Genomic DNA, 14,028 nt, shown 5'->3' on the forward strand with positions numbered 1-14,028 from the left:
AGCCCAACAATTCAAATACCAGTAATAATTATGTGCTAGTCACGAGTTCAATAATTTCAGTTCCCTTTGAGAAATATCTACTTAGAATGCCCTGAAATCCAAACCTTATTCTTTATGCTCATGATCAGGAAACTTTCTGTCAAATGATCATATCCCAAAAACCTCAAGGAAAAAGAGAATGCTAAAATGTTCTAAAGTCATCCACTCCATGAATATTCAGATAGTTTTCATACTGATATTCTGAAGCCTCCACTTTCTCCTAGGTAGATAAAACTCATGCCTTATTATCTGAACTAAAGCAGAAACCATTTCTACTTCTCAGCCATAAAAACTACTCCAATGTATTAGCAGAGCATACTGCTCAAAAGCTACAGAATACACAGTAATTATGATAATTTGTCACAAAATGGATACAGAAAATTGTTCACTTGACTAGTGCGCATTCTCAACTACTGACTGAAAGGAAGACACCTGAACCTCCAGCCATCAGACGAAGTACTGTCTCATATTCTTGTTCGAAGCACTCAGAAATTATAAACATCTCAAGGTCACAACTAATCCACCTCTGGATTCACGTAATATACATCATATGGCCTATCAACATAGCACAAGAGTGCCCCTAAAAATTTACCTAGGGTTAGGAGGGGACTGTGTTGGCATGCATTAAGAATGTTTCTCTAAAAAAAAATTAAAGCATTTCTGTTCATAAAAGTGCTATGCCCAGTATGCTAGTATAAAACCTAGGTATTTGGAGTCCCTTTATGTTTAGGGAGATAATAAACACTATGAAGGAAGAAAGGAAAGATCTATATATTAAGGCAATAATCTCATTATCCTCTGGTGGAAAGAGGTGATTTATGCAACAAAACAGGAATATGAAATGACTTGAAGAGATTGTCTAAAAAAGATAATGACATCAACCAGAATGGTCCCACAGAGAAGAATAGGGAGGCCTATCAACCTAGACAGGAAAGCATCAGGAACTCCTGCACAAGAGGCAAAGATCTGGCCAAGGCTTCTACCTCCCTGCATTCAATAGCTCTGGGTAGGTATAAGTATATGCACAGCCTGGCAGATTGGAAAAAGGAATATGGCCACTGCTTACAAGTTAGGTGCTAAGCTCTGGAAGTCTACAACCTCTCTGTGAAGCTCATTCAATAATTAATAAAATAGAATCAGATATATATCATCAGAAGTTTTAAATTGTGAATACACATATACAAAGATTAAAGGAGACACCTTTGCTGGGTGGAAGGACTGTGAATGGATGTTATTTCTATTTTTACTTATTAGAAATGTTAATATTTTGCTAAGAAAAAAACCCACCAGAAATTGCATATAATTTCATTACATATAGGTAAAACAATATATGTGCATATGGATAAAAGTTGAAGTAGAATATAAAAAACTAAAATCCAACTTTATATCTACCCTAATAATTATAGGTGAATTTGTTTTCAAATACTGTTTTAATGTCATTGTATCATGGTTTTAGGGTAAAAAATATTTATTTTTAAAAGTGCTATTACATCTAAGGTGCCCCTCAACTCCCAAGAAAGATTAAATTGATTCTGTTATCTAATGTTCCGCAATGAAATCACCAATGGAGTTTCATTAAAGCTATGATAAACAAAAGGAAAACCAGATTTTTCAGAAAAATAAATACCTCTGTAGTAAGAGCTAAAAGAGATGTTCAAAGCATGCAGAAAAGTATAAAAGTAACATCACCTAAGTCACTAAGAACCAATATTTTCTTATGCTTTCTTCCATCTTCAAAGCAAACCCATGGTGAATTAAGAACAGCTTGCCTAGATAAATGTTAGTATTTTAGTGATCACCATTGTATTGCTTCTGAAGTAACTGCGTAAAATTAAACAAGGATGTTCCCCATAATTTATGGCAAAAAGTACCACAAATCTGAGTCAAAGGAAAAGTGATCAATGGTAACATTTTAAACAAAAATTAGACATCTAGGGGCGCCTGGGTGGTTAAGTGGATTAAAGCCTCTGCCTTCCGCTCAGGTCATGATCCCAGGGTCCTGGGATCAAGTCCCACATCAGGCTCTCTGCTCAGCAGGGAGCCTGCTTCCTCTCTCTCTCTCTGCCTGCCTCTCTGCCTACTTGTGATCTCTGTCTGTCAAATAAGTAAATAAAATCTTAAAAAAAATTTAGACACCTGAAAAGCTTCAATACAAATAAAAATGTGGAGGAGAAAGCAATCAATAGAACATGAATTCCCAAAGACAATGAAAAAGATGCAAAATTACAGAAAACATTAATAAATGTTTAGAGTTCAAAATGAAATGAAGTTTCTAAATGTGAATTTCCTTTTATGTTTCATCCCAGTTGAATTATGCCTATATTCAAACATCACAAAGTAAAATAAAATTATCTTTTTCCAATTTGTAAAAATGAATTTAAACATGTTCATCTGATTTTTCCCTGTCAGTTGTCTTGGTATTAGGAAAATACAATCAATCTACTCTTCTTTCAGAACACATTATTGCCAAAGACATTCACTGACAAAGAACAATACAAGGAGAGGCAGAAGTTGTTTCTTGAAGATTAATATTTAGCTTTATCATAAAAGAGGAAAGGGTTATTATTTAGGAGATTAAACAAGGAGTTTCCTTAAAAAATTTCCATGAGACGAAAACAATACTAAGAGCACAATAAAGGTACAAATTTTATGAATTTGGCTCCATGAAACACCAAGAAGCTTTCTGAGTGTTATGGGGAGGCTCTTAAGCAATCATAAAACAGCACTCATAATTCAAATAGCAACCACTAAAAGAATAAAAATGAGGACTCAAAAGGGAAGTCAAGATGGAAAACAGATCAGCAAACCGAAACAGTATCAACTGTCTATTATTTGGGCATACAATTTTTCAGTATATGATTGAAAGCCCTTTAATAGGGTCTACACAAAAATTCTATTAATCAAGGCTTTCATGAACCCTTAAGTACCTTTATCATTTTTCCACATATGGTGATAGACTAAGATAAATACCATTATTTATTCATTCAGTTAATACATGCAGTGTATGCAAAAAACTCTGGATTCCACATCTAGGAGGCTACCAGGATTCACAGATTAGTAGTAAGATAAGGTTTTGAATAAGAGTAACACAAATTAGAGTAGTGAGTTTCTTAAAAGAAAAAGGATAGGAAAATTCAGTCCCCCTCTGGGGCTAAGAACAGGAAATAATAATAACAGGAAACTCCTGCATTGCAATCTCTGAAAATAATAGCAATTGCAAATAATGAACTACCATCTAAATATGAAGATAACAACTGAAATCCGGAGAACACAAAGTCATAAACATATACACAAACCTATAGACATATTATCATAGCTCCAAAGCTTATACACGTGTCTTACGGAACAAGATACTACATACCAAGGTTTTTTTTTGAAGTGATACACATGAAAAGGTTTAGCTGAAGAAAAGATATAGCTAACAGGGTACATTTTATTGAACACAGATCCAAGTATGCCCTTTTATGAAATAGGAAATTTTATTATAAATCTAATTCCTTAGAAAGGCCTATAGGATTCTGATCTTCTCCCTCAATTAAAATAATTTCTTTTCAGATTAAAAAACTACAACATTCCACCAGCCTAAAATAGGCATCGTTAACATTTTGGTGCATTCCTTTCAAGCATTTCTTTAAGCAATATTTGTAAACATGAATAAAATTTACCACATGTGGAGTCATAGCATATAGGCTGTTTTTATCATTCTTTTTTTCCCTTATCTCACTTCTTGCCCTCTTCTGTCCTCATTCCCAGGTAACCATACTTTTTCCTTATCTATGTAACGAAACACATATGCATAAATGAGGGAAGAGTCTTTCAATGCTTGTTTTATAAAAATGGAGTCATGAAATAGACCCTTCCTTGCCTCTTGCTCCTCTCATTTGACAACACACATGGAAATTAAAAAAGGCAATGATTCTTTCTTTGACTGATTCCAGGGTTTTAATACAGTACAGCTTATTCAATTATTCCTCTTTCAGTGAGTATATAATTTGTTTTCTATTTTTGCCATCAAAAACAATACTGCAAAACATCCTTAATACATAGATACAACCAGTAGTTTGCTAGAACCAACTAATACTCGCTGGAGAGAGTCAAGTATTAAATTTTCAGGAATTTTGGGAGCTGGTTACGAAACAAATACATGAAAATAAAATAACGAAAACTTACAATGATAATTATTAAAAACAAAGGTAATAAATACCCAAAACTCATCACTTCCTAATTTTACTATATTTTACTGTTATATGGGCTCTTGAATTGATTTATACCTATAGATCTGTACATTGGAAATACTATGTAACAGCATGTTACAACATGTCTCTTTCCAACTCTGCATTCAGTGATGTCATGTAGATTTGAGCAGTTGTGACAAAAACCAAATGGTCTGCAAAAGCCTAAAGTTTTTTACCATCTGGCCCTTTTTAGAAGTTTGCCTGCCTTTAATGTAAATTCCTAGTAGTATTAAATTCAGGAATAAATGTACTCTTTAAAAAATAATGGCAAACTGCATTTTTTCTAAAGACTAAAACAATTCCTATTCCTACTAGATGTAAGTGCTTCATTCTTATAGAAGTTTTTCCAGGGGCACCTGGGTGCCTCAGTTGGTTGAGTGTCAAACTTTTGATTTTGGCTCAGGCCATAGTCTCAGAGTCATGAGATCGAGCCCTACATTGGGCTCTGCACTGAGCATGGAGCCTGCTGGGGATTCTCTCTCTCCCTCTCCCTCTGCCACTCTCCTTGTGCTCTCTCGAGGAAAAAAAACAAAAAATTTTTTTTTCAAATCTGATAGTCTCTTACTTTTGTTCATCATTTCTCATAGAATTCGTGAGTCTGAAAATCTTTGCAAACTAGCCATTTGAATTTGCTCTTCTGCGAATTGCCTACATCCTATTGCCATATGCTATTGCTTTGTTAGTGTTTTTGCCATCAATTTCTGAAAGCTCTTTGTGTATTTTGTTTGCTGCTTAATATTTCATTTCAAATATTTTCCCCTGGAGCTTTCATTAGTATACTAACAATACAATATAAAAACTTCCAAGAGTCAAATACATCTCTTTCCTCATTTAGTTTTAGTTTTCCTTTCTTTTAAAAAGGTTTTTGACAAAATGAGCAAAGGGGGAAAAATTAAGAGAGAGGAGCAAACCAAAAAACAGACTCTTCTATTTTTTTTTTAAATATTTTATCTATTTATTTGACAGAGAAAGAAAGATCACAAGTAGGCAGAGAGGCAGGTAGAGAGAGAGGAGAAAGAAGACTCCCCACTGAGCAGAGAGCCCGATGTGGGGCTCGATCCCAGGACCCGGAGATCATGACCTGAGGCGAAGGTAGAGGGTTAACCCACTGAGCCAACCAGGCACCCTTAGACTCTTAACTATAAAGAACAAACTGATGGCTGCCAGAGGGGAGGTGAGTGGGGCATGGGTGAAATAGACGATGGAGATTAAGAAGTGCTCTTGTGGGCGCCTGGGTGGCTCAGTGGGTTAAGCCGCTGCCTTCGGCTCAGGTCATGATCTCAGGGTCCTGGGATCGAGTCCCGCATCGGGCTCTCTGCTCAGCAGGGAGCCTGCTTCCTCCTCTCTCTCTCTGCCTGCCTCTCTGCCTACTTGTGATTTCTCTCTGTCAAATAAATAAATAAAATCTTAAAAAAAAAAAAAAAGAAGAAGTGCTCTTGTGATGAGCACCAGGTATTACACGGAAGTGTTGAATCACTATATTGTACAACTGAAATTAATATTATACTGTATGTTAACTAACTAGAATTTAAATAAAAACTTAAATATTAAATAAAAAGGGTTTTTGACAACTCCTAGATTACATACAGAGTCATCCCTCAACTTTCTGCTAAGCTTTTTATTATGTAAAAAACTTTTCCCACTTTGGTATTTGATTCATTGGGAATCTGTTTTCTAAATCGCTTCTATTTATTTATTTGTTTGTTTGATTTTGTATTTATTTTAGAGAGACAGCACCAGCAGGGAGAGAGGCAGAGGAAGATGGGGTGAGAGAGAAATAAGACTCCTCCAAAGCAGAACCCTACATAGGGGCTTGATCTTAGAACCCCAAGATCATGACCTGAGCTGAAATGAAGAGTCAGATGCTTATCCAACTGAGCCACCTGGATGCCCCTAAACCACTTTTAAAATAGTGAGGTCCAGACTTTTAAAAAGATCAAATTGGTTCTTTTTTTTATTACAGAATATTAAAATGCTTCAGGCAATATATACTTATTTTTTTAAAGTATTTTATGTAGCACTCAATATTGAATACTGACACAAAATTAAAACATAAAGGAAAGAGCATACTTTCATTTTTCCATGGGTCTTGGGTTCTAGCAGAAAATACACAAAACTTGTGAAGGTAAAAACCTTAGCCCAAGGAAAAAATCAATTAGTATCTTCCATCTGTGCTTTTTAATGAATGTCCTACTTTGGAAATAGAGCAAGTTGAAGTTAAAATCTTCTCCTGCATTAGCTCAAGGTAAGCTGCTAACTGTATAGACAAAGGGCGTGTTAAGAGTTGTGACTTTTCAGTTAGGAACAAGTCTCTGAAAGCCTAAGGAGTAGTTTTTGAAGACACCAAGGTACAGAGGCTATTAAACTAATAAGAAGGTATACACAAAGAAGCAGTAAATAACCAAAATCCCAAGAGCTAACATGTTGCACAAGATAATTAAGAACTAAGCAGAATGTGAAGACCTTGTATTGTAGAGGATCAAATACCCCATAGTTTCATGAGATCTGTATATTCATCATGCTCACATATGCATGTAGAAAAAGTGAGAAGGACAGAAAAGGCTAGAGAGCAGGTAAGCCCTGGAGAGCACAGAGATAGCCTTAAATAAGAACACACAATTTTGTGTGCAAACCTTTGTGGTTTATCAGTGAATTACAATAAAAACCTGTGGTTTGTCAGTAAATTACTAAAACATTAATTTGGGGGCTGCTAAGACAGCAAGAATTCTCAGAGTACAATAATCTATATGTTTATCCTACATATAAATCTATATTTAATACAATATATTTTCAAGCAACTTTAAAATTTAAGTTACATCTTTAACTTCAGAAGATAATTTCTTCATCTTAAAATTCTCTTTTACTCCTCACTGATAAAAGCAAGAAACATACTACTATAGAAGAGGCAATTTATTCCAACACATTCTTACTCTATATCCCTGAGGCTGGTACTAAGAGGTTCTCAGTAAATATTTATTGAACTGAACTTGATGAATCACATGATCAGAGAGAGGCCTCCTTGAATTCCCACAGTTAATTTGGCCATCTTCTGCGTTCTTACAACACTTTGTAAATACTTTAATTATAGCTTTTCCTTGTCACAAAACATGTTATTTTCACTCTTCGATTAATGTGTTATACTACATTAGAAGCTGAGAGACGATAGGGGCCACACCTAGTAAGTGGTAGATGGCAGTAATATTTGGTAGGAAGGAAGGAAAAAGAAAAAAAGCTGACAAAAATATGTTTCAGAAAACTTCTGATGAACACTTTTACAATTTTCTTCTCACAAGCTACCCTATCTCCTGTTACTGCCCCAACTACATCATCTGAATTAATGATTAAGTAACACTTCTTCAGACTTCCATAATTAGACAAAGTGGAAAACTTCTCTAACTTGAGCATGTACACATATTAACTTTTAGAGTTAAAAGATATGAATATACTTGGGAGCGCCTGGGTGGCTCAGTGGGTTAAGCCGCTGCCTTCGGCTCAGGTCATGATCTCAGGGTCCTGGGATCGAGTTCCGCATCGGGCTCTCTGCTCAGCGGGGAGCCTGCTTCCTCCTCTCTCTCTCTGCCTGCCTCTCTACCCACTTGTGGTCTCTGTCAAATAAATAAATAAAAATCTTTAAAAAAAAAAAGATATGAATATACTATACATGACTCCACACTTTAAGCACCTTCAAGATCACCAATAGCCCCTTGCAAAACAAACGAACAAAAAAACCCCAAAACTTAAACCATGGTTTTCTTTACTGTTCACTTCCACCATGCACAAAAACTCAAAATATTAAGGAATAAACGTACCCCCAGCAGGGGAATGAATAAATTGTGACACTTCCATTCAATGATACCTTGAAACAGTTTAAAGGGATGAGGTAGATCTCTCATATCATGAAAAACCTAAAAATTAGTGTGAAAAAGTAACTTCATGGAATAAGATTCACGGTATGATGCCACCTGTTGCAAAACTATACATATGTTATGTTTACAAATGTGCATATAATACAGATAACGAAGAACTTTAAAATGCTGGAAAAGGATACCACCAAACTGTTAAAAATGTTACTACTCAAGAGGGGATGGTGATTTTTACTCTCTATATTTCTGATTATCTAAATATTACATAAGACGGTATTCATTTACAGGTGCCTGGTTGGCTCAGTTGGTTAAAACTGTCTGACTCTTAATTTTACCTTAGGTCCTGGTCTCAGGGTCATGGGATCAAGCCCTGCATTAGGCTCTGCACTGTGTGTGGAGCCTGCTTAAGATTCTCTCTCTCCCTCTGTGGCCTGCAGCTACTCACACACTTAAAAAAAAAAAATTGTATTCATTTACTAGTTATATAATTTTTTAATGATAAATGGAAATTTTGAATCCCTAATACTATATGTTGTAGAAGATACTTTATACATAATATCCCATTTCCTCATCTAACAAAGTTCAAGGTTGGCATAGAGGCACAAAGAAGTCATTACATAACAGGCTGAATTTGAATACAGGACTCTTTAAAGACAAACTCTATGCATGGTCTTTTCCCTATACTATAAAACCTCAAAATTATGAGGTTGCTTCAAAATAATAAATACGTATATATGCAAGAATGTATATTTTTAACGCAAATTTATTTTCACAGTTCATCTGAACCCTCAACTTTTTAAGTCTTCATGTTTCTTATGGCAAGGTAGGTAAGAAATATACTTTAAATGTAAAATATGAAATGGCAAATATGAAATAACACAGCTTTATAAAAATGAAGTAAAATTTGCCTGTTCAACTTATCCAAATAAGATGCGAAAAGGCCACTCCACTATTCCCATTTTATTTTTAATAAAAAGGTATTAAGTTCTTCCAGTGACCTTTATAAAAGGAGCATAGCCTATAAAATCTATTTAAGGATATTAAATCCAGTTGATGTTTCATGTGTTGACCTTATGAATTCCAATCACTCAATTAGCTATTTCATTTTCCGTTCTTATTTATAGTCTAGTAGCATACCTTGTTATAATGTACCATGAATTCGTATGATTTCTGTGAGATAAGTGCTATACTCCAAAAACTCTAATCTTTAAAAAAGTGTTTGGAACTCCTCTCTACAGGAAAAAAAAAATGCATTCAGAAGTGGCACAAGTTGTTAAATTTTCTTGAAGTGGTTGTTTTATTTACTGTTATAACCAGTGCCAACAGTGCTTGGTAAACAGTAAGCACTCAAAAGTATTTATTGAACAAATGAAATTAATATCTTCTGATATCTAAAATTTGCCAAAATTTACTCATAATCAGCTGCAATGAATAAAATTGTTCATTAGGGCAGATGAAGTAAAATAAGACCCATTAATCAATAACCTAAGCTGTCACCATAAAGTAATTCAACTTGTTCTACTCTTCTCTTATATTCTGTTCTGTTCTTCTGTTGCTCATAAAGGAGGAGCTAAATGAAATCATAAAAAATATGATTAAAAATTATTTGATCACTAGAAAGAATGTATCTAGACTTATAAGTGGGTCACTATATAAAAGATAATGCTAATCTGGACATGTAAGATTTCTCCAGAGAAACCCAGCATCATTATTTCATACTTACAATACAAGTAAAAATTTTAAATTGCAAACTTCTAAGACTTAAATGATAGAGTTTTAGTTCAATAATAACTGAAGTACACCAAGGGGGGAGAAAGAACTTCACTATATACCATGCCCAGTCTTTACAAGAAATATTTAACTTTATTATATCTTCTGTTACTACAGTGATAAAAACCTGTGATACTAGGCATTATGCTATGTCACAAGTTATTCTATACAAGTATGAAAGAAGTACTTTCAAGCCATTCAGCACTTTGAAAAATGGAACTGACCCATTTCCCTTGATCATTTACATTTTGATGAAGCCTGGCCTGTATTTCTAGTCTTGGTAAAGTTCAGAAATGCATTTAATATGAATGTCATTACTATTAATTAAAAATTTCCCTTACAACACTTTATATAATAGGCATGAATAGAGGAGGTCTTAAATTTTAATTAAAAAAAAAAACACTATAAACTATGAATTAGCAAAGTAAGTTACCATGGTAACAAAAAAACTCAAAACCAAAATAAAAACTGGAAATACTACTAAAAAACAGTTTGTAAGTTTGTAAACAGTTCATAAAATAAAGTTTGTAGATAATGAAAGCTGTTCATTTTCTCACCAAAATGCAGTGATGTTTAGATCACTAAGTAAAACAGGGCAGAGATGGCACTGCCATTTCCAACACTATACCTCAGACATTGGTGATTTGTTCCAAGGCTATCCTAAGGGTCTGCATTAATGAATTGCCTTCTGTTAAGACCCACCTGCAATAAAATAATTAACTGACCAAACTTTCTTGTATGGAATCCAAGCCACATATGTTAAAGCCAACTTTCCCTCTTTAGAGAATAAAGTTAAACTTCAAAGTTCAAGCAAGGAAAAGAAAGGTCTCTCTGCTCTCTAGGGCCCCTCCTCCTCATCTTCAAAGTGTAAGGAAACTCCTGAATGGAGAATATCTTGTTATCTAAGAGGCTGTGAGAAGAACATGGGTTTTGAAAACAGACAGACCTTGGCTACAATCAGAGCTGTTATACTTTGTACCTTTCAGGACTGGGACTCTCTCTCTGAGATAGGTCTTCTCATCTGTGAAGTGGTAGGAATTACAAAACCTCCCAAAGTTGTTGTGAGACTTAAAGGAAATATTTTGAGTAAAGTAACTAGCACAGTGTATATTAAATCCCAATTGTCTTCCCTTTCCCATCCTTAAATCTTTAAATCTCCTCCAGCACTTAGCTTAAGGTTAGTCACAAAAGAAGAAATCAAAGAATGCTTGATTAACTAGCTTTGTCAGGTTAACATCTTGATTGATGCAAGAATAGATGCTCCACACAGTGATTTTAAATCAGCAATTTACATTATCAATAACTTTTAAAAAACAGCAACAAGATAACTGAGTGGAATGTGAACTGTATATCTTATATTAAAATACCCTTGGTTTGCTATACATAGTTTAGTGCCAAGTGCAAGTGCTATAGAAAACCAAGATTATCGATTTCTTTACCCAGAAGAGAAAGCATGACTTAAGAGTAGAAAGGAACCACTGAAATGTGACCCTCTGCTACATAACAGTGATGCTAACAGGTCTTCAATAAAATTTTATAACCAAAATGAGTATTTCTGAAGAATGACTATTCAGAGCTAATCTTAATTTCACTAATAAATCACCACCAACCTCCAGGTCTAATCAGAGCCAATTGTCAAACACACCAGAAAAACATGCTGTCTGTGGGGAGACAAAGCAAACTTAAGACCCTTGGGAGAAAAATCAAGTCTCATTAAGAAGTGTAGGATGAGTGGGGTATCTGGGTGGCTCAGTAGGTTAAGCTCAGGTCATGAGATCTAGCCCCAAACTGGGCCCGGAGCTCACAGAGTCTGCTTGAGAGTTTCTCTCCCTCTCTTTCATCCCTCCCACTACTTGTGCTCACTCTCTCTCTCAAATAAATCTTAAAAAAAAAAAGTATATGATGAGTATTAGGCTGCCACACACATGCAATAATGTAGATATTAAAATGTAAATTAACCTACTTTCTAATACATATGTTTAACATTAAAGAACTGAATACCAGAATAGGCATTCTTTAAGTTCTAAGTGTATTCATTAAGCAATACACTTTTCAAGTCTTCTACTTTAGCTTAAAATTTTTCACATCTATTCTAAGTATAGCTTAACTTTACCATATGTTTTATGGACTGTTAGTTTTTTATGTAATACAAAACTGAAAAAATGTAACTCTGGGTGAACACTAAGACTATTAAAATTTTGTTGTACTTTAATTTGTATTATAATTTAGTTATAAGGATTTTATTGTAGCAAAAAATTGCAATGAAAACAGGAGTCATGACAATGGATATTTAAGGTATTCAGCTTATACTATTGCAAATGAAACTAAACCACTACTGTAACATGAAGCCATAATGGAAATCAGCCTTGAACTTGATGGTTTTTGTAGTTAATTTGAAGACTGTGCTATTTCCTCTTCTCTTCAAACAAAATTATAGTGTATTATTTGAAGCACCTACCCTCATTTTTATGTTCATTCTATAAGACTGTTGAATATTATCTTGAAAGGATGACTAGAAAAAAAAATCTAAAGTCAGTGTTAACTGACATCATTCTGCTTTAAATGATAAGCTGCATGAGTTATGAAAAAGGCCAGATCTTCCCCGCTCCCCACCCTGCCTGCAAAATGGCCATTACCATTAGAGGCCTCTGCAAAGATCTTAAAACAATCAGCACATTAGTTTCTCAAAGAAATACTTAGGGAAAATAAACTGGACTCTGGGGGAAAACAAATGAGCTTAACTTCCAGTGCTGACCAATTATGCCTCTCATTTCCATTCATTTGGCTACAAAACTCTCTAAAAATGAGGTGGTCATTGCATCCTGAACAGAGCTGCCTATTGAAATGGAGACTACATGGTTCTTAGGACATGAAAGGGATCATGAAATATAATTATTGAAATCATGTATGGTAAAGAGACTAGAAGGAAAAGTGAATAATACCCAGTCATTTTTAATGACATCTGCTGGAAAATTTAACTTATGTTATTAATGTACAGCAATAAACTCAAAATGGGAGCCCTGAACTGGCAATTCAAATGCCGCAGCTCAGCTAAGTAAAAAGGTTTGGTCCAGGTAAATCGAGGCAAAAGTCCAAGCCTGGAGCAGATTACAAAACTGATAGAGGCAGAGAGCCATACTAGTGAAAGGAAGCTGCAGAAGCAAGCCATGGTCACACATAGGAACTATGGAGTTGTCCTTAATGAGAATCAGTGATGCTGATCATGACATATTTATCCAAAAAGTAAGTTCAAGATTGGGAACATAAGGATGCTTAATTCAGAGCCCAAAATCTAGAGTCTCGATACAAGGCAGATAAGAGATGAAGATGATATAAAAAACTGCTCAACAAGAATGGTACTTAGTAGACTTTTGCTCTCCCAATGGTAATCCAACCACCAGCAGCAGGACCTCACCTGGGATCTTGCTAGAATTACAAACTTTCAGGCCTCATCTCAGACCTGCTGAATGAAGTCTCCATTTTTAAGGAGATCCAAGACTCTAAAGAGGTAGTAACTCCATCTTGCAAAAAAACAAAATAGAGGAGAAAAAGACAGGGAAGAAGAGGGGATTAAAATCAACCAGGGGCTTTGTTGTCTTAGGAAAATCCAATTCTACAACTCCTAGAAGGTAAGACTATGAACCAATTAAAACAGCTTAATATTAAGAGTAATATCTTCCTCACTGAGGTTTGCCTCCAGACCTTGAATCACTGTAATAACTGATCCAAAGTTATCATGTCATCAACTCTGCCCAATCCAAACAGATTCCCCCTCTCATAAAATCTGCCTTAAAATCACCTCTCATAAAATCTGCCTAGGTTCTGAAACCCTGTAAATATTCTCCCCTGACTACCCTGAAGTCAATGGGCAAGAGACATAATATTTTGAAGCAGAAAGGAATGGAAACAAGCATATGGTCTAAGTCCCTTATTTTATGAAAGAAATTCACAATTTGTTCAAGAATGAAGAGCTAGTTGAGAACTAGTTAAGAGAAGAACTAACACCAGAAACAAGATCCTCTGACTCCCTCTTCAGAGGTCTCATTTTTGTCTAATTTACATTAATTATTCTTGCCTCTATGTCCCGGACAAGGACATTGCTTAATGTTAATATAATTTAC

At 34.9% G+C, this 14,028-nt stretch overlaps 1 protein-coding gene across 2 annotated transcripts in view; it reads right to left on the reverse strand.

Moving 5' to 3' along the window:
• PHKB (phosphorylase kinase regulatory subunit beta) overlaps positions 1 to 14,028 on the reverse strand; it is a 234,784-nt gene that overhangs the window by 204,974 nt on the left and 15,782 nt on the right. The window lies entirely within an intron of this gene.

The sequence above is a fragment of the Neovison vison genome, chromosome 7, assembly GCF_020171115.1.
Source record: "Neovison vison isolate M4711 chromosome 7, ASM_NN_V1, whole genome shotgun sequence".
Lineage (NCBI taxonomy): Eukaryota > Metazoa > Chordata > Mammalia > Carnivora > Mustelidae > Neogale > Neogale vison.